This window comes from Canis lupus, chromosome 34 (genome assembly GCF_003254725.2).
Source record: "Canis lupus dingo isolate Sandy chromosome 34, ASM325472v2, whole genome shotgun sequence".
Classification (NCBI taxonomy): domain Eukaryota; kingdom Metazoa; phylum Chordata; class Mammalia; order Carnivora; family Canidae; genus Canis; species Canis lupus.
This window is the reverse complement of record NC_064276.1, coordinates 20,635,676-20,661,388: the sequence shown is the minus strand read 5'-3', so window position 1 is coordinate 20,661,388 and position 25,713 is coordinate 20,635,676. Positions and strand designations below refer to the sequence as shown.

At 39.7% G+C, this 25,713-nt stretch overlaps 1 protein-coding gene across 14 annotated transcripts in view; it reads right to left on the bottom strand.

Annotated features, from left to right (window-relative positions):
- The window catches only part of LOC112645817 (LIM domain containing preferred translocation partner in lipoma), a 670,895-nt gene that overhangs the window by 509,718 nt on the left and 135,464 nt on the right, over positions 1–25,713 (bottom strand). For 2 of the 14 annotated variants that reach the window (XM_025425337.3, XM_025425338.3), the window contains exon 1: positions 16,556–16,773. The exons of 11 other annotated variants lie outside the window; for them this stretch is intronic. The gene's annotated coding sequence lies outside the window, so the exon portion shown is untranslated. Of the gene's footprint in view, positions 1–16,555; positions 16,776–25,713 lie in introns of those variants that run through there. One more of the 14 variants, XM_025425331.3, reaches the window with a different exon arrangement.

Below are 25,713 nucleotides of genomic sequence, written 5' to 3'. Positions count from 1 at the left end.
GTGTATCCTTGGAACACTTGTGTACTTCCAACTAATGTAAAACTGTGTTACATCAACTGTACTTCAATAATTAAAGAAAAATGGCCAGTGTGTGTACTTTTCACCACCAGGTACCCACAGTAAAGGGAAGACAGGATAGGTTCACTTACAGCAGGATACAACAGGAGAACAGGATAGGTTCTCCTCCATGCACTAAAACTTACTGATTTTATTAAACTCAATCCTTGAACACGTCTTTTTAAATATTCTATGTGACAAAATAGAAAGTAGGCATAAAGACCTTCTGTTGAATCCCAAACTACAATGATTATCTCGAAGAAATGCACTGTGTGACTGAATCAAGAGCTAAACAGCAGGTTGCGTGGAACATCATTTTTATTTGAAAGAATGACTGACGTACCACGGTCATTCAGACTTGCTCTTGCCAGATACTGTCTCAAAAATAAACCAAGAGAATCCATCATTTCAAGGAAAACAACTAACGGTATTTGTTGCAAATGATAAAAATCAGTTTTAGAGTGAAAATTAGAATTTCAAAAACAGTGCATCTACTACTATTATATACTTGACATATTCCTTTTTTTTTTAAAGATTTTATTTATTTATTCATGAGAGACACACATAGAGAGAGAGAGAGAGGCAGAGACACAGGCAGAGGGAGAAGCAGGCTCCACGCAGGGAGCCCGACGTGGGACTTGATCCTGGGTCTCCAGGAGCAGGCCCTGGGCTGAAGGCAGCACTAAACCACTGAGCCACCCAGGCTGCCCAACATGACATATTCCTAATAATTGAAATACTTTTTTGATGAAAGCAGTGGTGATATTAATGAATGTGATTTACCGTTGTTGTTACACAGTGAAACTTGTCAACATTTGGAAGATACATATAACTCAGTAACGCAGTATTTCCAAATGACCAATTTGTGGTGTTATACAGAGGTGGAGATCGATTCAAAGTGAATATTAGATCAGTGAATTTTAATATAACAGAGTATAAAGAAGTTTATTGATACGAGCTGCAACTGCACATTAGGAAACTACCACTTGTCAAGTTTTGGTGTAGGTTCAAAGAAGGAAATCCATAATTACATCTTTTCTACTTCATTTTTCCAAACCTTGTTGTAAATTCTAGATTTTCTTTATAAACTTTAATCAAAGCATATGTCGTGGAGATCCCTGGGTGGCTCAGTGGTTTGGCGCCTGCCTTCAGCTCAAGGCGTGATCCTGGAGTCCTGGGATCGAGTCCCACATCGGGCTCCCTGCATGGAGCCTGCTTCTCCCTCTGCCTGTGTCTCTACCTCTCTCTCTCTCTCTCTCTCCTTGTGTCTCTCATGAATAAATAAAATCTTAAAAAAAAAATATGTCATGACACATTGTTATTCCCCTATTTTTTCTTTTGCTTCTTTTGGGAAATGTGCTTCTTTTTATACAAACATTTTTTCTTTAAAATCTTTTATTTCCATTGTAACTTCTAAGATGAGTATCATTAGCTATCACCCACATAAACAAAAACTCACTGAAGAATGTAAAGAGGTCCTGATACCAAACCATTGCACTTAGGCGGGACTTACGTACGCTCCCTTTCTGCCCAGTACCAAACCCCTTTGGTTCTAAACCATTAGGGGAGACACAGGGTGGCTCAGCAATGCCTTCAGACCCTGCTACCTGTTTACTGTTATGTAATGGCCACATCAGTGAACGTTTGGAAACACTGAAATATCTATATGACTTCACCACGGGGTAGGCCAGCAGGCACTGGTTAGTAGGGCACTGAGATCAGAATCCAGACTCCACTGCTATTTGAGGTATACTCTTGGTCAATAGACAAAATCTCTCTATACCTGTTTCCTTAATGTGAAATAAGAATGGCAATAGAGGTACGTCATAAGATTTACTGTGTAGTTCCACTGAAATGATCCTTAAAATCTCTACTACAGGGGCGCCTGGGTGGCTCATTTGGTTAACCATCTGCCTTCGGCTCAGTCATGATCTCGGGGTCCTAGAATCAATCCCTGCATTGGGCTCTCCTCTCAATGGGGAATCTGCTTCTCCCTCTGTCTCCCTTTGTCTACCTGCCAACTCCCCTGCTCGTGTGCATGTGTGTGTGCTCAAATACATACATACATACAAAGCTTACTACATGCAAGCATATAATAAAAACTCAGGAAATCTTACCCACTGTTATTATAACTAGGATATCTCATCATTGTTTGCAATGTACATGAAAGAAATAAAAACAATTTAACCATATAGCATCAAGGGTTCAAAATCTATCCCAGTTGCTGACACATTCAGCTCCATGAAAACTCAGAGGCAAAAGTATCCAGGACTTGTTATTTCTCATCCCCAAAGCAAAAACAATCTGTCTTTGGCCAGGAATGGAAGCAGGGCTGTAATAATGACCAGGCACTGGATAAGTTCCTCAACTTCCTCTGGTGGAAAGAACAAGGAAGGAGTGCATCGTCAACATCATTCTCCTAGCACTGCAGAGACAGGTCAAAGGACAGACAGGGAGTGAGAATCCAAACCTAGTTCCCAACCAGACAAGAGAGGGGACTTTAACTTTTCCTTTTGTTTCGGCAAAAAGTCATGTTCATTTCATCGCTTTGCCCCATGAAGAACCCAGCAGGAACGAGGCTGGGGAAAAATAAGGATGCTTGTCAATCCGAGGTCAAACCAAAGAAAAAGAGATGCCCTCATACTGCTAAGAATAGATTGTATGTAGGAGAGAGGAGGTGCCTAATAAATTTCTTTCAATTAAAAATACAATCCGGAAGAACAGACACATGCACGCTTACCTACAATTTCTTTATAAAGACATAAAGGTATTAATCATTGAACTAGTTATATTGGTGAGGCCCAATTTAATTTTAAAGGAAAGAACATGATGCCGCCTTTATTTTACTTCATTTCATCAACTCTACGTACAACCACTCAAGTGTCAGTATCTTACTAGCCCAGTAAGACTTTAACTGCTGATTTAATAGAATGATGTAAGTTATGCTTCCAGAATAATGTATAGAAACGATTATGCCCCCTTAACAGCACTTGGATCTTCAATCAGGAAATTCAATTTTAGCTGCAAAACTATGTTTTGGCAAAAGTGCAATTGAACTCAGTGTACTTGTCACATTTCTAAATATACTCCGGTCACCATGACAACAAGGGAGACTGATGGATCGCTTAAAAGAGTACGGTATATTTAATTGTCAGCATTTTAAACTGACTCAGAAAAATGCTGTGTGATAGGTCTACTCACCATGGTTACTGCCGGCTGAGTCCATAATAATAAAGGCTCACATACGCACATCGAAAGCGTGCACGCAAAGAACGTAAAAGTCATAAGGCCCTGTATTTCCAGCCACACTATGCACTAAACCGAAAGTATTAGCAAGGGTTTGTTCTCATTAAGGTGCCACTCGAGAACGCCTCTCCCAGACTGTCAGGATCCGCTTCTGTACCCAAGGTTGCAACAGCAAACCCCAACTCAGATTCCAACGCCTGCTCCCTGTCTTAGACTAAAGATAAAGATGAACTCAAGGCTATTTTCTCCCAGAATAGGAGATGAGGGACTCTTTCCCTTTCCTTCCATGTAGACGTATTCCCCGGCAATAATCTTCTGGGATCTATACATCTCCTAAACAACCATTTTCCTGGGCACTACTCCTATGCCTAATGGTGGGCAATCTTCTACAGGCTGGGAACAGACTGACAACAAATAGATACTGTCACCGCATTTTGGGAGTTGATACCCTCAGACCAGGGTAGACAAAGACGCAAAGAATCCATTAAAGAGAATGAAATAATCCAAATGAACTGATCCATTAGAGTGCACTATACACAGTGCCTTGCCCATAGTGAGCACTCAGCAAATCATGACCATCATTATTTTAACTAAGATATCCCTCACCAAAAGAGTCTGCAATATACAAGAAGAAAGCAAAGACACGGTAACCATGCTTCCAGAGAACGGTGCTATATGGAACATAAAACAAGATAAAGGGAGAAAGCGATGGAGAGGGGAGAGGTTTGCTACATTAGCTGTAGGTTAAGGAAGATCTCGCCGAGGAGATGTCATTCGTACTGAGCCTGGAATGAAGAGCCCAAGCCAGTCATAGACAGAATCAGAAGAAGGTCATGTGGGAACAAAACTGGCTTATATATGGGACCAAAGGAAGGTTCATGTGTCCTTACCTTACTGAATAAGTGCTCATGGAGTAGGAGACAAGAGAAGCCCACCTCACAGTGCCTTGCAGGCCACAAGAAGGTCTTCTGAATGTTTCTAGATACCAAGAAGCCACTATATGGCAGGGGGTGAGATGTGATCCAATTAATAATTTAAGAAGATCTCATCATGTGGTGTGGAGAAGGGCAACAAAGGGAAATCATAAAAGTATAGAGACCATTTCAGACTCTATTGTCATAGTCAAGGTCATGGATGGTAACTTGGATTGAATCACTATTCTCCTATTCTAGTGCCTTACCATGGCCCCATGCTTCCCCTCTCGAACACCTGTTGCAAAAGAGGCACTAAGAGCAACTAGAGACAGGAAATAGTCCAAAGGCAGAACACGCACACACTGGTAAGAAGCTACTCTTGAGCAAATGAGTTGGATGGAGGCCCCACAGCAGGGTGATGAACATGCCCTGTGATTCAGCAGGTCTGTGAGGGCCTCGAGATGCTGTATTTGCAGCAAGCTGTGAGGCATGCTGGTGGTGCCACAGGCCCAGGAACCACACTTTAGAAGCAGGCTCTCAGAGAGCCTGGAGGCAGGAACACCAGTACAGCAGGAGGCAATGAGTGCTCGGCTTAGAGTAATAGCAGGTAGAAGAGAGAAGAAGGGAAAAATCCAAGGGAGGTGGCAAAAAAAAAGAGATACAGTCCGAGACTTGACGACAAATAACCCATGAGTGAAAATAAAAAAGAAGATGGTGGAATTGATTTTGAGCTTTCTTTAATTGCATTATTCACTGTGCAGTTCCCATTTATCTAGTGCAAACCACTTTCACAGTGAATACTTCCTGTGGCCACAGTTATCCCTATGAGATAGGGCCAAGGAAATGATTGTGGTGACAGATAATAATAAGAATAATATCAACAATACCAATCATTTATTTAGAGTTTCTTCTGTGCCAGGTCCCTTACAGAGTGCAAGGTCTCCGGTGCTGACAACAACCCTATTCCTATCCCACAGAGGGCAAAAGTGAAACTCAGAAACCCCATGTAGCTTACTCAAAGTCCCTCCTGCTTCAGCCGGATTCAAACACAGGAACATACTGTGAAATCCGTTACCCTCACCTCCACTGTGCCTAAAAAGTTGAATCTATGGCAGAAGCAGATGCCCAGTTGGGGTACCCATCCTCAAAGGCAGGGTTTCCTTAGGCTCTGACTAAGCTTCCAGACTGCAAGTGGCAACACTTGATTCATGGACTCCGGGAGCTTAAGAGTGAAGTACGCAAGGTCAAGTGCCCGGTCCGTAGCAGAACGTGACTCATTTCCTAGCTTCATAACACAAGCGTAGCTTGAATGTTTTCACGTTCCTGCTCAGACTCTGTCCTGTACCCACACTCCAGGGCTCTTCCATGGCCCCGTTCTTACCTTCTCAGCTTTATTCTGTTTTTGCTCTACAACTTTGCAGAGAGTGTAACTGGCTCTCTACACGGTGATGGTTTGGAGTGAGAAAGAGGCCCTTGTTTGTGAAGATGCATGGTGAACGGTAGTGGATATTGACAAGACATCAGTAGATAAGAAAGATGAGCTGAGACATTTCCCCAGCCCAGGAAGTGGGTAAGAAATGAGCCACAAGATCTTCCTTCTAATCACCCACACTGTGCTTTCCCAGGATGATTCACAGGTATGGCTCCACAGACCTGACAAAGGGGACCATCGTCAGGAAGATGAAAGGATGTTTTTATGCCTGCTCTCGCTTTTTTTATTTGTTCCTTCTTGAGTAATAACTATTAATTGTGCTATGCGGGCAGTGCAGAGATGAGTCTACCGGGAAGCCAGCACAAATCCATCAAGTGCTTTTAGTCCCAGCTTTTTAGAAGCAATTGCTTACCACATTTTCCCTGCTCTTTTTCTCAAAGCTAGAATTAAAGTGGAACTTACCCCCCGGTTACCCAGCACCATCCTCTCCACCTCCAAAATGAAGACAGACGACGGCTATTGGTTTTTCACCAACAAAATCACAGGACTTGTGTGAAAAAAAAAAAAAAAAAACCCAATTCATTTAGTGTTTATAAAGCCCAAGAATCGGTCCCCAAAATAGGTACTCCCTTTACATTAACATATGATGATCCCATGAAGCAGAGATTGTCCATTTGGACAGATGAAGAAATTAATGCTCAGAGACGGTATGTTATTTGTCCAGAATCCAACAACCAGAAAATAGGAGAATCGGAAAGTAAACACAGACCTTCTGACTCCAAGGCCAATCCTTTCTCCACTCATTACTGCTGCCCTGTATACTTCCAAGAGAACCCGTGATCTTCCATCCTGTTCTGCAGAAGAATCAAAGCTTCAACTATTTCTTAGAAATAAGAAATTAAAAAAAAAAGTTTTTATTTTTTTAATTAAAAAAAAAGAAATAAGAAATATAAGAAATAGCTGTATAACCAACTATTTGGTTTGTATAACCAAAAGGGCTCTTTCAAGAGGTCGCTTCCAGGAGTAGTGAGCAACACAGCCATCGTAGACTCTACAAGGCTTGCCCCTGACCAAGGTGACATGTTCTTAACTACAGCTGGACTCACAGATCAGTAGAATCTGCACCATGCCTAACATGGAGTCATGGAAGCTCTTGAATTTCCCAGCACAGATCTCTGACCAAACAACATCTAAGAAAAACTGCCTCCTCACCCAGCTCCAGGGCTTGCACCAAAGACAAAGAATCAGGGGAGTACATATAATGGAACACTGAAGGCCTGTGAGTCCTGAGTTCATACAGGCTTTGGCTTGTTATGAAGTATAATAAAAATTGAAAAACAAACAAATGAAAAGTTAATGTAGTCCAAGCTTAAACTCATCTCTCATTATTATTCCCACATCCTCCATTGTATCGGTAGATATTAGAAAGAATCAAACATGAGGGAAAGTAAGAATAATCCAGTCTTCAGGGCCTTAAATATACTGTCTGAACAAGGTGAAGATTAATATGTGTAAGCAGCATCCTTTTTTGTCTCCCCTTCCCCAGAGGGGTGATGAGGTTAAGCATTTTGAAAAGATTCTTTATCACAAGCAGAGCTGACAGGGACACCTGATGAGAATGGTAATCAAATCAAGAAGTAAATAAACACTTGGATCAATGTTCTTTAATTTGGGTGGTTGACTTAAGAAGAAGGGTTGCCTTATAAAGGTAGATATTTGTCTCTTCCAGCCATAAATACAGGGTAGCTTCATAAGGTTTTCTCTTTTTTAAATGTTATTTTGTTTCTCAACAAATGCCAGCTAACCACCTATGTGCTAGCTAACATGTGGTTTTGGGGAAAAGGATGGTAGAAAGAGAGAAGGGCACAATCCCTATTTTCAAAGAGCTCAAAGTCTGGTACCTAAGGCCAAGCACAAAATGTTGTGATTTTTTTTTTAAGTCAGCAAGTTATGTTCTCAATTATGAAAATACCAAATGTCAGATTCTTCTCCAGTCCAAGCAATAATGTAAAATGAGCCAATTCTTCTGAATCAGATTTTTTTAATGAAAATTATGACTGTTGAAGCTTTTCCTTTTAATGCCAACATTATTAGAACTCAGGGAAGAACACAAGGTCAATTTACTGTGTTCCATATTCTTCCCAGGCTCAAACCACCATCCAACAGAAATATAATGTGAGCCACATACACAATTTTAAATGTTCTAGTAGTTACATTTTAAAATAATAGAAAATAAAATCAAATGAATAGAGAAAGATTTATTTTACAAATATATACAAAATATTACCCTTTTAACACTGACACCAGCCACACTTCAAGTGCTCAATGGTCAGATGTGGCTACTGGCTATCACACTGGATAACACATCCCCAGCCTCTCCTTACCTCCCAGTAAGTGAACAAAGCAAAACGTTTAGTGGAGACAGAGAGACAGGTTTTACAATAGACATCAAGATACATAGGTTCCCACAGGCAGACCCAACCCAGTCAATATTGCCAATTATTTCTCTAAATCTTAAATTTCATGATCAAGAGATTGCAGGATACTGCTAGCAAATGGCCCTACCCTGTATGTAAAGATGAAGAGAACCAAACAAGACCAAGGATTACTACCAACAAAATAGCAACTTAGCCACTCTACCCACTGGGATGCTGGTTTTGGTCCATGGTTCTGTTCCCTCATCAAATGATAAAGAGCTCTCCCTCCATCACTCTCCATACTTCTTTCTTCATGACAGGAGGAGGGGTGACTCTATCTGATCCGTAAATGGCTGGCATCCATGACACCATAGTAATGAAGGGAAGGATCATCTCCAGAAGTCATGAGGAGGGACAGGTGAGGCCCACTTCTCACTTCCACTTGCTTTCCTTAGTGTTCTCCTTTCTGTTGGAGACTTGATTTCTATGCAGTTAGAACTGCACCTGATTCCTGTGCAGTTCACTAAGAATCCACAAAACCAGCATTATAGCTCAGGTCTCCCCTCGGGCAGGCCCCAGGGTTAAAACAGGACAGACTGGCAAACCTGATCAGAGGCCTCAGGTCCACACCACATTTCCTCACAGAGCTGTGGGAGCTGCCTGCTTTGAGAGTGCAAGCCCTCCACCACAATGAAGCTAGTAGTCTGAAGACCAGTGAGCAGTTGTCACCACCAATTTGCCAAAGTGCCAGAGTGTTAATAGTCTTAGACGAAGGTTGTTAGTTAAAACTTAACAAAACAAAACTGATCACCAGCAAGGCTAACATCTCTGTAACAGGATCACCTCAGGTTAAGATCATGTACTTCCCAACATGAATCCATAGGAAAGGCACTTGGCCTGTATGGCGGGCTTCCCCAGAATCGACAACCACACTCTGATCATGATAGAACATGAGACAAGCTCAAATGGAGGGACTTTCTACAAAATACCTGCCCAGGACATTCAGAAAGGATCAAGGTCATGAGAAACAAGGAAAGGTCGAGCAACAGTTACAGACAGAGGAGACTAAAAGGACACAATGAATAAATCCAGAATAAATCCTGAACTGGACCATGGAAGAGATAAAAAGGCATTCATGGAGAAACAGGTGCATCTAACGCATCTGCAGTATAATTTACTGTGTTGTACCAGCCATAATCTCTTAGCTTTGACAGATGTATTTGGTTATACAAGATATTACTTTTAGGGGAAGCTAGGTGAAGGCATACAGGGACTCTGTTACCAGTTACTATTGCTAGTTACTATTTTTGTAACTCACCAACAGCAACATGGTAAACATTACCGGGGATGAATACCCTCAGGCTGCTTCCAGCCAAATTGAAACTCTTGTCAGGAAAAAGAGCTGACAACACTGAACAACAAGAAAAGACATTACACAAAATGATTTCTCGCCTTGTATTGTCCTTATAATAAATTAAAAAGTATCTCAAATGCATTTGATTAGTTAAAAGGTTCACTGGAAGCTAGGAATTAACTGAATTAAAGATATTTTTAAATTATAAATAAAGAAAGGAACAGAATGAGAAAGACTGGCTTTGCCAAAAAGTAAATTATAATTGAAAATTTCCCATTTTTGCTATTTTTTAAATTTTATTTTATTTTTGGACCAGCAAAAGATAGAGAATCATCTTCCCAAATCATGGTTGAAGGTTTCAGATAGTATATTGTCCCTATTTAACTGACGTTAAGGGAAAAAAGTTCAGCCAACAACATTCACAGGGTTTCCAGAGATTCAATGTATCTAGACCTTTTCATTCCCACCCCAAGTGTTAGTGAAACTATATAACCTAGCCTGGGAAAAATTATTTTCAAAAAATCAGGATACATTTTTTTTTCTCCTCAAATCTCTCTTTCAAAAGTCAGTTCATTTTCAATTCAGGTTACCTGATTCAGCAAAACCAATCAAAGATCAAATAATAAGAAAAATTCAAGTCTACCATCTTGCACAGATGGTAGACTATCTATCTACCCACGTGAGTGGGTTGGTGGATGGATGGTTGGGTAGATAGATTATAGATAGATGATGAAAGAAAAGAAAAAGAAGAAAAGAAAAAAAAGAAAAGAGAGAAAGAGAGAGAGAAAGAAAGAAAAAAAGAAGGAAAGACAGAAAGACAAACCAGAATAAAAGCTAGAGTTATTCAAGCCCAATTTATAAGCTCAAGTCCTCTGCTAAAGGAAATGGACTTTTAAAAACATTTTACTCCTTCCTGAACCCTCAACACTCTTAACAATAATATCAAAATATTTGCCAAGTATTTTTTTCTCATCCTACTTTTAGAAAAATGTTTGCCCTCCAACAAAGGTAGTGAGCATTACAGAAATCAAGCTAGGGAGATCAACATTTTTTGGATGAGCAAACAGTAAACCAAAAAAGAGAAACAGAATGACCCACTTGCCTCTTTCCCATCAGAACCCTTCTTAAACATTCCTTCAGATATTCAGACTTTAAATTAAAAGGCAAAACCAAAAACAATTTTTTTAAAAAGGCAAGTACTGTGAATAAAGTACCACACTAAATAACAGAATACAAAGACAAAGAATACAAGGCACTTCCTGGCCCTTTGTTCTGATAGAAGCTTTGGAACTGCTTCCATCCGACTCTGAGGGCATCTGGCAGGCCTTCTTGGACGTGGCTCTTCTCTGAGGGCACAGGTTTCCCTGCAGCCTCTCTATCTGCACCCTCCTGACCCCCTACACTCCAGATACACAGGGTTCAAAGCCAGTGCCAGCATTTTTTGATGCCTCTTGTCACCTCTAGACGATAGCTCCACTGTCACACAACCAGACTCTAGCCTCCTCCTCTTCCACCTCTAATTTTTGCTTTTACTTCTCCACTGAGACTCCCAATTCCTTGGATCTACCTTTTTCCCCTGTGTGCCAACCCCTCGTGGCAGCCTTTTTCCCTGGCTCAAGGTGGAGCCCATATATGGTAACATTTCAGGCTTTATTTTAGTCCTTCATCTGAACTACCTTCCCAGCTCTCACACTCAATTGTGCATTCCATAAAACCCTAAGAAGCTAGGATACCAATAGTGCAAAAGATCTTCAGTGATGACCCTCTCAATTTATAGGGTAGAGTTAATTAAGCATTTCCTTACTCATTACCTCATTTGATTCCCGTGACTCTGTAAGTTAGACACAACATAATTGGATGCCCATTGAAGAGAAGAGGAAACGAAGATGCAAACGAAGAAGGGAAGTAATATCTACCAAGATTTGGGGCACTGCTACCAAGGTCTGGAGCACGGCTGCAATCTGAACCCAAATCTCCTCACATGTAGCCCAGGGTGCTTTCCATCATCACCCCATGGATCTGAGGCTCTGGGATCCCATGAGCAAAAAATGACACATCAGTAATGGTGAGGACAAATCATTACCCTACACCAGAATTAAACTAGTATTTTTACTTGACTTAGAAAGGGGGAAATTAAAAAAAAAAAAAAAAACTAAAAAAAGTTCTCCAACTGATTCTGGTAGAGACGATTAGCAGAAATATCTTGCAAAGAACGTAGGTGTCCTGGAAGACTCATCGCCGTCATCATTATAATTTCTAATCATGCTGTGTGGGCAGGTGTCCGTGTAGCAGAAACACCACTGGCACCCAGATTAGCAGTTTCATCGGGAGACTAGAAACTAAGTCTGCAATTCTTAGACCTCAAAGTCTGAATCACAGCTTTCCCCTCAGGGATCAGCAAATATGCAGTCTGTGCCTTAGCAAGGGCTGTTGGGCCTGCCACGAGAGGTAATCAAACACCAGGGCCATCCAAAAACACACACAGTGGAGCAAGGTACAGGAAGCTTCCTGTGAGCCTGGAAATACCACTAGATTCAGAAACAGAAGGCCAGAGTTGTATTCCCACATGATGGCTCTAATTCACTGAGTAACTTTGAATGAATCATTTGCCTTCTTTGCATTTTTGTTTTCGTTCTCATCTGAAAATTGAGAGTTTTTCAACTATTGGTTTTCAAATGAGACATGGGATAAGATCAGGAGGGAAGGCAGCCAGCAGCAGTCTTGGGCTTCCCCTGGCGCAGCACCCTCCCCGCCAACTGCAGCACATCTGTTTTAATCATTTTACCTCTAGGGTTGGGCCTCTCTGTAAGATTTAGCTTCAACAAAGGGGCCAAACCCACAAAAATCATGGGCATGCTATCTGCTAACCTGTCAGCTCTTAACATTCTGATTCTACTCACATATGTTTCTTCCTCAGCTAATCTTTGCAGAGATCTTTTTACCTAGTTTTACTTGATTGGGGGGAAATTGTATTGGTAGATTTTACAAATAAATACATGAATAACATACTCTGAAAATGTAATGTGAAGCATGTCAATATTTTCTTATGCCTCCACATGAGCAGATGCCTAGAGAGAATGGCCAAAGACAGCAGAGAAGAACGAGGGCTGTCACACAAATCCCATAATTATTTCATAGGGGTTTATTTATTCATACAAAAATTTTGCTTAAGCACCTGCTATGTGATAGGCATTATGGTAGTCTCGAAGTGCACAGACAAGGTTCTTGTCCGGTGAGGCTTATTCTAATTGGATCTCGCATTTTTTAAATTTACATTAACAAAAAAGCAGAAACAAAAATAGATGAATTAAGAGTCAAGCTCAAACAATTAGAAAAACAACAAAATGAGCCCGGGCAAAGCAAAAGAAACATATTATTGACAATTTTTAGGAGCAAATTAAGAACAGTAGAGCCGATAAATAAGTGCAAGAGCTGTTTTCTGAAAAAATAACAACTAAACTCTGTGAAACTAATCAAAAGAGGAGATAGAGAACTAAAACACAAAACCACAAAACTTTCACTAATAATGTAGAAATAACCATAAACACAAAGGAAATGAAAAAATTGGAAGAAATTATTTAGCTCCATGCAAATCAATTTGAAATAGGTGACTTTCCTAAAATACGATTAACAAAATAACCACAGAAGAGATATAAAAGCAAATTAGTCCAATTAGGATGGGAGAAATATAAAAATTTGTCAAAGTGGAAACAACTCCACCCCTCCAAAAAAGGCACCAAGTCAAGGCAGTTTCACAGGGGAATTCTATCACATATTTAAGGAACAGATCATCTAAGTGGTATTCACACTATCTCAAAAAGAAGCAAAGAAAAAAAAAAAGGTCTCCAAATTATTTTATGATGATTTAAGCATAACTTTTATAGTGGAATTGGGAAATGCAAAGAGACACATATACCCACCTGCACAATTTTCAAATAATCTCAATTAGGAAAATTGATGCAAAAATTGTTAATAAATTATTAACCTCTAAATTCCAACAAGACTAAAAATATAATGCATAAACTATGACTAAGTGGATATTATTCCAGGAACACTAGCATGATTTCATGTTTGAAAAATGTATTTATATATTTCACCAAATTACAGAACAAAAGATAAAAATCTAAGATATTTTCTCAACAAACAGAAAAGGAGACAACACATGATGATTTCCCTAGTTTCCAAAAAAGGTATTAAACATTTAACAGCCAGTCTCTATTTTAAAAATAAAAAACACTCTCAAAAGAGAGATGGACACTTTTTTAACACAGTATATTTCTCAAGCCAAAGCCAAAATTACAATTAATAGGGAACATTTTAAGTATAAGCATTCCCATTAAAGTCAGGAAAAAGAGAAGGACATTCAATCTAATGCTATTTAATATTTACTTTTGTAGAGGTAGCAGATAACATGATTAGAAAAATCTGTAAGAGTTATAAAATCTAGAAAGAAAAATGTAAATTATAGTTATTGCCAGATTATATGATTGCTGAACTAGTAACTCGAAGAAATTCACCTAAAACTCATTCAAATAATGAGATAATTCAGTAAAAGGGGCTGATAGAAAATCAATATACTGATATCAAGAGACTACATACACACCTGTACAAACAGATGATATAACAATTCCATTAGCTAGAGAAAGCAAAAAATACCTAGGAAAATAAACTTAAAAAGAATTATGCACTGTCTACGTGAGGAAAACTTTAAATGCTCCTGGTAACATAAAACAAGACACCAACAACTGGAAAGGCATTGTGTTCTAGGAAAAAGAAATAACATGTTTGCAGTGCATAATGTAAGTGAATAAGTTTAGAGCAATTCCTATGAAAATACCAACAGGACATTATTTTCAGAACTGAACAAATTCATTCTAAAGTTCGTGGGGAAACAAAGCACCTTAAAAGACAGTAAAGTTTAGAAAAAGAGGAACTAATGAGATTGGAGTAGCCCCATCAGATAACAAAACACATTATACAGGTGCAGTAATTGAAAGTATGAAAATCGCGCATGGGGCCACCTGGGTGGCTCAGCTGGTTGGGTGTCTGCCTTCAGCTCGGGTCATGATCCCAGGGTCCTGGGATCAAGTCCCACATACAGCTCCTTGCTCAGAGGGGAGCCTGCTTTTCCTTCTCCCTCTGCCTGTTGCTCCCTATTTGTGCTCACTCACTCTCTCTCTGTCAAATAAATAAATTTTTAAAATCTTAAAAAATAAAATAAAATGGTGCATGTAGTGACACATGAATGGAACAGAAGTTCCTCAAAATGATACGAATTCCTAAGTATTAAGCATTCTTAAGAATCAAGAAATGGAATATATAATAAAGGTGGCTTTTCAAATCAGTGTGGAAAAGATGGACTACTCAATAAATAGTATTTGGACAGGTGGAACCAGAAAATATCAAAGTGGGGGGCACCTGGGTGGCTCAGTTGGTTAAGCATCCAACTCTTGATTTCAGCTCAGGTCATGATCTCAGGATCTGAGATTGAGCCCCTGAGTCAGGCTCCACACTGAGCATGGAACCTGCTTGGGATTCCCTCCCTCTCCCTCTCCCTGCTTGTTCTCTCTCTCTCTCTCTCTCTCTCTCTCTCTCATAAATAAAATAAAATATAAAATAAAATAAAATTTAAAAAATATATATCAAAGTAGATCCATACCTCATATCTTTTATCAAAATATTATTTCAGTGAATCAATGATGAGAGACAGAGATAGAAACAGAGAGAGAGAGAAAGGGAAAAAGGAAAAACAACCAAATGAAAAACAAGTAAATTGGAAGATATTTTTTTAAATAACCAAAGTGGAGAAGACATTTCAAAGTGTTGCACAAAACCCAAAAACCAAAGATTGAAGAGACTACATAATTTTTTTTAATTTATATGCACATTAAAAAGACATGCAAAATGGTGGGGTGTTGCAACGCCTATCACACACTAAGAATAATTTGTATAGCTGTAAAAAATAAGAAAAAAGTTCAACAGTACAATAGAAAAGGAGGCAAAGGAGAATTCACAAAAGCAAAAAAAAAATGCTTATATCCTATTTAAAAAGATGTTAAAAGTCATTAACAGCAACGGAAATGCTAATTAAAACTGTAAGATACCAGACATAAGACACTGATACAGAAATGATCATACAGCCTTATGATTATATAAAAAAACAAGATGCAGCATGTTCCTCTTTGCCTAAATATCTATAAGCATGGAAATATAACAGACTACAAACTACAAATATATGTTTGTTTGTACCCAGTTTATTTCCAGAAAGAGATACAAGAACTGATAACAGTGTGAGCCTGTGGGTAGGAGAAGTAAATAGAATGAGACCCTGATAGAAGAAAAATTTATTTTTCATTATATACCTGTTCTGTGCCTTTATAAATTCACACTATATTTTTGTGTTCCTTAATCAGTTATTTTTTAGCTTTTCTTAAAGAAAGACTGGACAACAATGCACCAATGAGAACGTCCAATTCAAGGAAAGGGAACCAGCTAGATAGATGGTCTACGTCTTTCCAGCTCTGCCATTTACTGTGGCCTATCAGAATGAGGCTGACAAAGGGGCTGGGGTTTGGAGCCTGATGCAGCTACTTAAGAGCCTTGACTTTGGGGAAGTTCTTCATTCCTACAGTGTCTCAGTTTCCACAGCTTAAAACAGAAAGCTAAAATTTACACCTCAACAAGTTGCTGCCAAAATTTGGTCTGATAACAAATATAGAGCACTAATCCAAGGTGTGGCAAGGAATACATGTTCAAAATAATAATAATAATAATAACTCTTGTGCTGTTTGGTTCATCCACATACATTAAACCCAATATCCACCCCACCCTCTGGTCTCAACTTCCCGTCTCATTGCCAGAACACTTCAGGTTCCCACGAAGAAAGAGCTGAGATTAATAATGACCAATTCTAAACATCAGTCAGGAGAATAACAAGAAAACACATATTTCAACTCCCACATTTCGCTGAGGAATGAGCAGAGGATAGCTGTAGTTAGGGAACTGGTGAAAGAGGTGAAAACTCGAGTCTATTGACCTCCATTATATGGGTTTGGCACCACAAAATTATACACGTTGGTTGGCAAGGAATGGGTCTCTCCCTCAACGTCAAGGGCCTCTCATTTTTCCAGGTTACCTTGTTTCCCCTCCAAGAGCTCCATTTTCACTCTGAAGTGCCTAGAGCACATCCCTCCATCAGGCCACTCTGGCCTCACTCCCTGGTGAGCACCGACAGTCCTGGTACCCACAAGGCCTCCTCTTCAGATTTGCATACACATTAGAGGACAAAATCACTGGGCTGTGTCACAAAAAGGCCATCTTGCCAGTCTTCCAAAAGGGGAGAGGGGAAAGGAGAAAAAAAAAAAAAAAAAAAAAACTTTTAACGAAGACTGGATCCTGATAGAACTAAATGTGGCTGCTCTTTCTAGAACCTGATGACTTCACAATGGATGAAGACCATGCATCCTGAGAGCATTGGGTTTTCTTCGCGGTGATGGTGGCAGTGAGGTTTTTGTGTGTTTATTTGGTTTTATTTTTCTTTCTTGCTGTGTTTGGTCTTTGAGAAAGATTCTATTATGGTGGCTATCAATTCTCCTTTAAGGAAATAAGGACAATGGTATTAATAATGAAACAAAAGTACTTTTTACTCTCTGTGGTCTGCAAGTAGTTTCACATTTCACTCCGATAGAACTCCACGTTTTACTAATGTGAAAGTGTGTGGTTTTGGCAATAGCAAAGTTCTTCTAATATTCAACTTTCTGTTGTTTCTTACTTGCAATTTACAGTAAACGAATCCCGACTTTTTCCCCTTTGTCAAAACCAGCCCATTTTTAAGACAACCAGTCCCCCTCAAGCACGGTACTTTTCATGAATATCGCACAGGCAGGAGCCCATGTAGACACAGTTTTCTGCATTTAACTATCTAAAGCATGAAACAAAAATGCCCCAAGTTTGTCCTTGGACTCCACAGAACATGACTGTCCCAGAGAAGCACTGAAGAATGCCCAGTCCTGCCTTTGCTTTTCTCCTCTTTCCCATAGAGTCCTCTCAACCTTCATTTTGGGCTAAATTTGAACAGAGCCATCAGGACTGGTCAATCACCCTGGCAGTAGACTTACTTTGGTTACTTACTTTGGAACTTCTTGAGCAGTTCTTTCACAGGTTCTTAACCATCCTCTCAAGCCTGGTAGACAGGGAATGCCAAGGTTCTTCTCCTCTACCACGTCTAGAAGACACCTGGGCTCCAAGAAGGCAAGTGAATTGCCCAGGAGCCTCCTGCAGTAAGTGGCAGGATCCATATTTTATTACTCTAGAGCAAGGGCCCTTTCTACTATTTGTGCTGCCCTGAGGAGAATCGCCTAGAGTTCCCCTCAGCCCTCTGTACATCACTGACTTGTAGATGCTTCTTCATGACACACTATGACTCCATCAGGAAGGCTGCCCATCAGCCTGGACTTGGTGGCACAACTGTTGGTTTTGATGGCTCAAGGCTTGGGCCATACTGGTGCTTAGGCATATTCACTATTACTAGGGTCCATCAATTGTCAGATGCGTCCCAGGCAACCTATTACTAGTCATTGTTAAAGTCCTAACTTTCCAAATGAATTGTTTTTTTATTTAGAAACCAGCACTCTCTCAAAGTTATCCCTATGATACTGTCATTCACACCTTCATTTACCTCCTTAAGTGGAAGATGAAGAGGCAGAGATATGGATGGGTCTATGGTTAATCCACTTAGCTTCTTCCAGCCTTCTCTCCGTCACAGCCCATGATGTGCTGTTACATGAACGTAACCCACTGTCAGAGACTTTGACAAGTAAAGGCTGAGGACTACCGCCATAGATAAGGAGAGCAGAGTGCCCTACAGAAGTTGGCTTTCCTAGAAAGAGAAGATAATATCTAAATTCCCTAATGACTGGGTAAACCTCCACCATCAGTCTTGAATTTGTTCCATGGCCTGACGTTTGGATAACAAAACTCGGAATGCTCTGCTTGCAATCCCTAGCTGCCTCACTAGGAAATTTTGCCCAGAGTAACATGAGTGCGTTAGCTATTACTCAATGTACACACACCCACACCCTCACCCACCCACCCCCTCACACACACACACACAGCTCAGAGCACAGAGCAGAGCCAGTCTAGCACTGCAGATGGCTAAAAATGTTCCACACTGCATTCAGGACAGGTCAGGACAATTTAGCCTATCAGCATCTAAGAGATAAACATGGTCTTAAAAGTTTTAATGAAGTTGGCTTGACCATCACTGTTATCAACTTATCTCATAGGACTAAGTAGGTATTGTTTCTCCCTTCTGCAGTGAAGGACCAATTCTTCAGTCAAATAAATATTTAATGAGCACCCACTATGTGTCAGGCACTAATCTAGGTGGTAGAGATACAGCAAAGAATGAGAAAAGACTAAAAGCAATCCTGGAGCCTACAAAGGTAGAAAATTCACAAACAAGTCAACAAACACATAATTTCTTGAGAGCAATAAATGCTTAAAAGAAAAATAAAACAGGGTATAGGAGATCGGGAGTGTTTAATGTGGGGAGAGGTGTTGTTATCTGTGCGACTTCTACTTCTAACCATTGATTTGGAGCTTTTAAAAGAATACCCATGCCTGATCTCACCCCCAGACATTCTGATTTACTAAGTTTTGGGATGGGCTTGAGCAACAGTGTTTTTAAGGGTATTTCAGTGATTCTAATTAGGGTGGAGAACCACTGGTATGCTTGGTTTTTAAGGTAAACAGGCCTGAGCTTGAAACCCACCTGTGATGTACCATCTGTGTGATCTCAGGAAAGATACTTAATCTCTTTGAGCTTTGGTGTCCTCATCTGTGCAAATAGGATAATAGTAAGTAATACACACCTTTTTGGGTTATTCTAAGAATTAAATGATATATGTTATATCTAAGGCAGAGTGCCTAGCCCATGGAGACGCCTCAGTAAGTGTTGGCCATGATGTACCGTTATCTTTATTGATTAAAAATATGCATAGGATATGTACAATAGAGGGCTGTACATCCAATTTGGTCCTTTAATAAGTGTTTGCCATGTACAGTGTGGAGTTTGAAGGTGCCTTGTTGTTGCTTTTAAGAGCCAAAGCTGATGTTACTGGGTGAGATCACAAATTACATTTCTTTCCTACCATGAGGAAATTGTCTCTCACAGTGTTTTCTAAAAATTTGAGTGAATTGTCAACATTTAAAGACCTAAAGACCTCACATAAAAATCTGGCAATGTGGGGTGCCTGGGTGGCTCAGTGGGTTTAAGCATCTGCCCTCAGCTCAGGTCATGATTCTGAGGTCTTGGGATCAAGCCCCACGTTGGGCTCCATGTTCAGTGGGGAGTCTGCTTCCCCTTCTCCCTCTGCCCCCAGCCCCTCATGCACTCTCTCGCGCATGCAAATAAATAAATAAAATCTTTTAAAAAACAATCTGGCTATGCATTCCCACAGGCAATAATTGATGAGCACCAAGCAGCTGCCACGTTTTCCAGAGAGAATCCTCTCGAGCTATCCATGTCCCCCACCACACCCCGTAGCTCTCTTCCCAAAATGCACATTGACTGTGGCCAAGGACCAGTCATACATTTCAGTGGCACATCAGCACTGTTAGCTTCTCTACAGTAAAGAGGTGAACAAAATGTTACCTGTACCCAAAACTCCCAAGTAGGAAAAGGAAAGCTAGCTAAAAGGGCTTCGTGTTTCAAGAAGACACTGAAAGTATTTATTTGTGGAAGTCTAGGCTAGTTCTGTATGTTAACTATGCAAATGCAGTGTGTCTGTGTCAAAAGCATAAACTTTGCATGGCACCTGTTCACTCTTTTACATAACTTACCTGGCCCTAGGAGCTTGGCAAACATGAGCTCTGTGACCTCACAATTTTGAGAGGTACCTTCCATTATCACCACTTTCAAAGATGAGGAAACTGAACCTGGGAAAGGATAAATAATGGTCCGGGGGCATATAAATAATACATGGCAAAGTTAGCTATGGAACCAGAACTTTCTGACATCCAAGCTGAAACTTCTTCCACCTAGGGAACTATTTAATGTAATTTAACTATTGAGGAGAACAACAACTAGATGGGACAATTCTTGGAGAGAACACTATCACTGTAGATCAGTACATTTCTCTCTCTCTCTCTGGCCAATGTACTTGCAGTTCATGCCACTAATGGTGAAGACCATCCCAATACATTTCTAGCAACTGGGTCTTTCAGACACTGAGAAATCTGCAAATTACTCCATGAAACCTATTCCTCTCTTTCTTTTCTCCCATGTAAAGATTGTTCCTCTTTTAAATCTACAAACAGATCACAAAAAGAAAACCATGTTACTATACACACATGTATGTGTTGTGTTAACAAAGATCAAAACCAGTGACTGAAATGGAAGGATGAAGACACATTCAGGTTCATTTCAAACACTATCTTTTTGTTAAAGCCTCCCTTGATTCACTTTGTCAGAATTAACCTGCCACCAGAATCTAAAACAGGTTACATGTATGTACCTTAGATCTGTACTTCGGATCCTATTCACGTGTTATATGTCAACACCTCCACCAAATTAGAATTCTCTGGAAAAGAGAATTATCTTTTATTCACTCTCATGTACTCACCACAATCCAGCCCCATCACCAATGTTAAACACAAAACATGGCCCATAGTCAGATGCAAAAATAAGTGAGTAAGTGAAGGTAAGATTGACTACTTTCTAACCATATTTAAGTATATGTCTTTTTAATATTAGCACCCTATGAAGTGAGGTTTTTGTAGGGATGCAGGAATTAATTTTTTTAAACTTCAATTCAAGATGCACACCATCTACTGGAGGAGAAAAATGTACATACATAACCATAATGCAGAAAAAAGTAAAATTAAATCTTCTAAGAGATACAAACAAAAAAAGTTCTGGCAGATGAGAGAAATGTACAAGATATGAAATTTCTCAGAATTTTGCTATAATCTGTATTTTCAGTGGTCAATTAAAATATATCTACCCAAATAAATATGCAATTTCTTTCTCTGATAATTTACTGACATTTCTTTTTTTGAAGTTGCTGACATTTAAGTATCAAAAGAGCTGTTACGAAAGGTCTCAGCCATAATGGGGAATTCAACTTTTTTTCTTCTAAAGGAAGCTTAAAGGAAAGTAGCTTTGTATTTCAGCAATTCTAGAAGAGCTTGACTTCTCTGACAATATAAGTGCAAAGAAACTTGAGTCAAAACACGCAAGAAAGAAAAAGATGCTCGAGATATTTCAAGTCTACAATTATTTGCTGAACACATGCTAAGTGCCAGGAAATATGTTAAGCTCTCCAAGGAAACAGAGCTCAGTCTTTATTTGGGGTAACAGTGGGGTACTGGTCCAGGAGAAAACATTAGGATAGAACTTTATGATAAGCAGCATAGAAGAGGTGTAGGCAAAAGGCTATGAGATTCAAGGGGGAGAGAAATTATGTAAATTAGGAATTCTATTGATAAATGTGGCATAGCACTATGAAAAGAAAACTAAATTGAGTAACTTGGCATTTGCATTATAATCCCGGTTTTGCCAATAATTTGGTGACAGAACTTGAGCAAGTCAGTGCCTACACTTCAGACTTCAGTTTCCCCCAACATTAAAAAAGGAGAGAGATGGCCCTCCCAGTGGTCACATTCTATAAACCTGGGTATTAAATTAAATAAGCTTCTGAACTAGAATTATGGCAAGAGAAAGCAAGTGTTCTACTGTGTTGTTTGAATCCATTTGCCCCCTTAGATGTAAGTCAACCGAGAGTTTCAAAAGCAATAAGTCTAGTAGCTACCCAGAATTTGGTATCTTCTTTATATTTTAGATGAATGACTAAATTATACATCGTTTCATCATAAAGGCTAAAGTATAGGACCAATAGGGAAAATATGAAGGCATGTAGATAAGTCAGGTAGGTTTCCACCAGGGCTCCCCCTCCATTCCATGGCATAGAAGATACAGGATAATTCTAGGTCCAACTGCCCTAAGTCAGTACTGATTCAGTTGGTAGGGAAACTAAGAACTTTGTTGCCCATCAGAAATGACCCTCGTATATCTTTCCAAATCACCTCCCACTATTACTTCCTTTCAAATCTTTATTTTATAAACAAGTATTGGTCAGACTTGCTTTATCAAATCAGAAGCTCTAGGGAGGGGACTAGAAATCTGTATTATTAATAGTAAGTGATTACAATCATCAGGCAAGTTAGGGAAATCCTGTTACAGAACATGCAAACTATCATTCCTCACCACAAACGCCTTGCTTCTTGTCCCTTTTGTGTGCTTCTTCTGCCTACCTTGTGCTTCTCCCGTCTCCAGCTGGTGATACACACTTCCCTATCCTTCATGTCCCAGTTAAAATAGCACCCAATTCTACTACCCTGAACAATCTCATATATATATATGAGATGGGCTGTGATTCTTTCTTTCTTTCTTTCTTTCTTTCTTTCTTTCTTTCTTTCTTTCTTTCTTTCTTTCTTTCTTTCCTTCCTTCCTTCCTTCCTTCCTTCACTTAAATATTTGTAAAGCATCTACCATATGCCAGGCACTACTCTAGGCACTGGTGACATAGCAACCGAACAAGACAAAGTTCCCAATTTTCATGGACATTCTAGCACAGGCGAAGGCAAACCGTGGCCTGCACACCAAATCTGCCTCACTGAATGTTTTTGTCAAATTTTATTGAAACATAGCCACACTCAATTATTTACATATTGCCAATGACAGAGTTAATTATTTTACTCTTTATACTGTAATATTTATATTTACTTTTTATTGTCAGATAGCAGAATGAGTTAGCTACAACAGAGACCATATGGACCTAAATATTTAGGCTAAAATATTTACCATCTGTCCCTTTTCAGAAAAGTTTGCTGACCCCTGTTCTAGTATATCCTTCCCACATAGCACCATGCCTGGTTGACAGTAGGCAATTAATAGATACTTAGAGAATAAAACAAAGGTGGAAAGTGAGAATATGATCATATAAAGCAGGTCCTATGGCAGAACCTTTTTCATGCAGCCTCCATCTTTTGTCTTCATTATACAACACGAATTTCAATCCAGGATGGAACAATATTAGCAATGCTACAGTTCAGCATGATTAAAAAGGGAGGGGGCAAGCTTTCAAGCCTATGGAAAAGTTAAGAACGACATAAATTTGCTATGTCTTCAAAAGTCGTTCCTATTTCAGGCTCATTTGTGACTATAACAGCTGGCCTGGCAAAAATACATTACAATAGCTGTCCTGCTGGCTTTCTAGAGCTTAGAAAAGTTTGGGGAGAGTTGTTTCTGTATTTCATTGGTTTGTTGGCCTCCCTAAGAAGCATCTTATAGAAGAGATCTTTGCACCTTTTGGATCAAGCTAATAAAAAAAAAAAAAAAAAACCTCTAGTTAGGTCGAACACAGAAATACACAGCTGCAGATGAGGAAAACCTCATTCTGTCAAACACCGAAGTCAAGTTTAGAGATTCAATCTTATATCCAATCCTAAGAAATGTCTTCTTCAGCATGTCTCTATGCAAACCCTCTCACCTTTCACAAAACGAACTAAGATGATCTGAAAGCTGTGCTATTTGCAGGCTGCTTTTCAGAGGTGAAGTTACTACAAAACTGGAAGGGGAGAGCTGATACACAGCTAAGGTTTTACAAGCACAGTGTGGTGTGGTTTACTGCAAAAGGGTAACAGCTTTAGATTCAAACAAGTCTTGATTTCACTGAAGCTTCACTACTTGTTACCCCTGTAAATTTGGGCAAATCATTCAGCCTCCACAAGTCTCTGTCTTACATTATGGGAATAACACAAGTGACATCACAGGGCTGATGTGAGATCTGTTTGTGAATTTTATTAAGCAGCTATGATATGCCAGGTAATGGTTAATCTTCATGGTGGGGAGAGAGAAGGAACAAGAAAAGTCTGTCCCCTCAGAGCGTTTACATTCTGGTGGGCGTGGAAAATGTGAGGTATCCAAATAAATGGAGATAGCCAGTTAAAATGTCATAAAGTAAAGCAGGTGGGCAAGGACAGGGCATGAGCTTGGGTGGCAGGGAGGGCCTCTCTCTGAGGTCACGGTGGAATTAGGAGAGACGAGAGCCTGGGACCTCGCAGGAGGGGGCGGGAAGCCACGCAGGGAAGTAAGATAGGTAAGTCCTAAAGATAGGTTAAGTGCAAAGCAGCTTTCTCAGAATCAGAAGAAAATAGGTTTTCTGTAAGAGTTGGTTCCTCCCCTCCCATTTTATCCAGTAAAAAGTGCAACACTGGTCCCCACACCTCAAAAATACCTTTGCATAATAAACTCCCCAAAAGCATTACAATATTTTTTTTTTTTTACTCAATAAATCTGGAAAGATGGCATCTCTACATCTTTGACTCTTTCTTAGTTCAAACGCAAGAAAATTCTTTTCCCTTCTGAATTTACTACTTGGAAGTGATATAATAGCTCTTGTTTATTCTATCTCCTGGTGACTGATTTCTAGCAAAATAATAGTTGAAACAACATTCCCCAAAATGCGTTATATTAACAGCATCCTGATGAGCATCACAGAACGGGTTATCAGGTCAGTTCTGAACATTCCTCCAGATTTCCAAGTGAAATAAAAATGGTCAAGTTCCAGGCATTTTCACTTTCTGGTTCTGGTGCCCTTGGCCCCTGTGTTCCCTTTGTAAAATGCAACAAAGAAACTCATATGCTCCCATCAAAACAGTCTCCATTCATTTCACAGATAGATGTGGATGGGTGAGTAGATGGATGCAGGCAACAGATGAAGGTGGAGAGAGATAAATGAGAGGGGAAGGTGAGAATGGCCAGAGGATGGATGATTACATGGATGACTGGATGGACAGGTGGGAGGGGGGACGGGTGAGCACATGGACAAATGGAGGGATGGAACTCAGGCAAACGTCCATGGCAAAATGCTAAGCAGACATACCAAAACACACACAAAAAAAGAGGCAAAGACATAATTCCATAACAAAAAAATCAATCTCAAGACTGAAATAGAAGCACAATTCCCTCTCCTAGCCTGGTGCTCCTTAAATCTCCATTTAAAAATATCCAAAGGCCTCTCTTCATCATTATATCATCACATCCAAAAAATGTGGTAACTGTAGTATTATATATGTGCCCAGCAACAGAAAGTGGATCCTTTGGGGAAAACAAATTTACCACATCCTCCTAATAAGAGAATATAAAAAAGTATTCCAGAAGGCATAAAACAACTTATCTAACAGTGCAATCGTGAGATTAACCATACTATTTTTCAATGTTTCTCTAAT